The sequence below is a fragment of the Frankliniella occidentalis genome, unplaced genomic scaffold (genome assembly GCF_000697945.3).
Source record: "Frankliniella occidentalis isolate FOCC.00 unplaced genomic scaffold, Focc_3.1 Scaffold414, whole genome shotgun sequence".
In the NCBI taxonomy this organism is placed as follows: Eukaryota; Metazoa; Arthropoda; class Insecta; order Thysanoptera; family Thripidae; genus Frankliniella; species Frankliniella occidentalis.
In genome coordinates, this window is record NW_026267535.1 from 214611 (window position 1) to 215568 (window position 958).

Sequence of the window (958 nt, forward strand, 5' to 3'; positions counted from 1 at the left end):
ACCCCGCTCCGCCCCGCCCCGCCCCGCCTGGCTGGCTGGCTGGGTAGGCAGCCACGCCGACACAAATTGGCCCCCGCCTCGTCCGCTCTGTGCTCCGCTTGTTATTCCGAGACGCGATGGCGAGCGGCGCGAGCGCCCCGTGTACGTCGCCAAACAGCGCCGCGCCACACTACAAAGGAAGTGGGGGCCTATGAACCGAAAAGCGAACGTCTATTGTCGGGCGGGGCGCGGAGGAGAGAGATAGGCGGGGCGGGGCGGGGCGAGGCGGGGCGCACTGAGAAAAATGTTTAGATGCTGGCACTGAAGTTCATTTGATCGATCCGACCCGTTAGCAGTCTACGAAAGGTTTGGTTCCAAGCAACAAACATTTTTATGTAAATGTCCAAACGGTTTCTTCCTCGACACGAAACGTGTTTGAGTGGTGCATCCCAAAAATTTCAATGAGGCAACCGAACTCCCTCCAATTGTCACAACAGAGAGGGTTTGTTCGGGAATTTCTACGAATTTTTGAATGACGTAGTGGAAACGATTTACGAAGGTGTGCGCCTAAGTGTATTTGGCCGGACTGAAAATCGTCCAAGTCCGCAAAGCGACACTCAGTTGAAGGAATGAGCAGACTCGTGTTGCGCAGGCCGGACGGCAGATGCCGTGATGGCTCAGTGGTCTCCGTTCCTGGCGGCTGGATAGTAAGTCGGGTCTGGCAGGGGTTCGAATCCCGGCCGGAGCGTAACCAGTTTCTCCCGGCACTTAGGCACTGAATTGTTCTTCTTGAAATTTGAATGATGCCCGGGAGATGGACTGATGTTTGTTAAACCAATATCGGAAAAGGGAGGAGCCTTGCGACATTTTTAGAGCTCCAAAGTACTTCATTGCTGGTAACTAAGTAATTTAGTTCTGGTGATCAAACAATTCGATGTCACTGATCAAACCTACATCGTACCCACGAGTAATTAGTTTT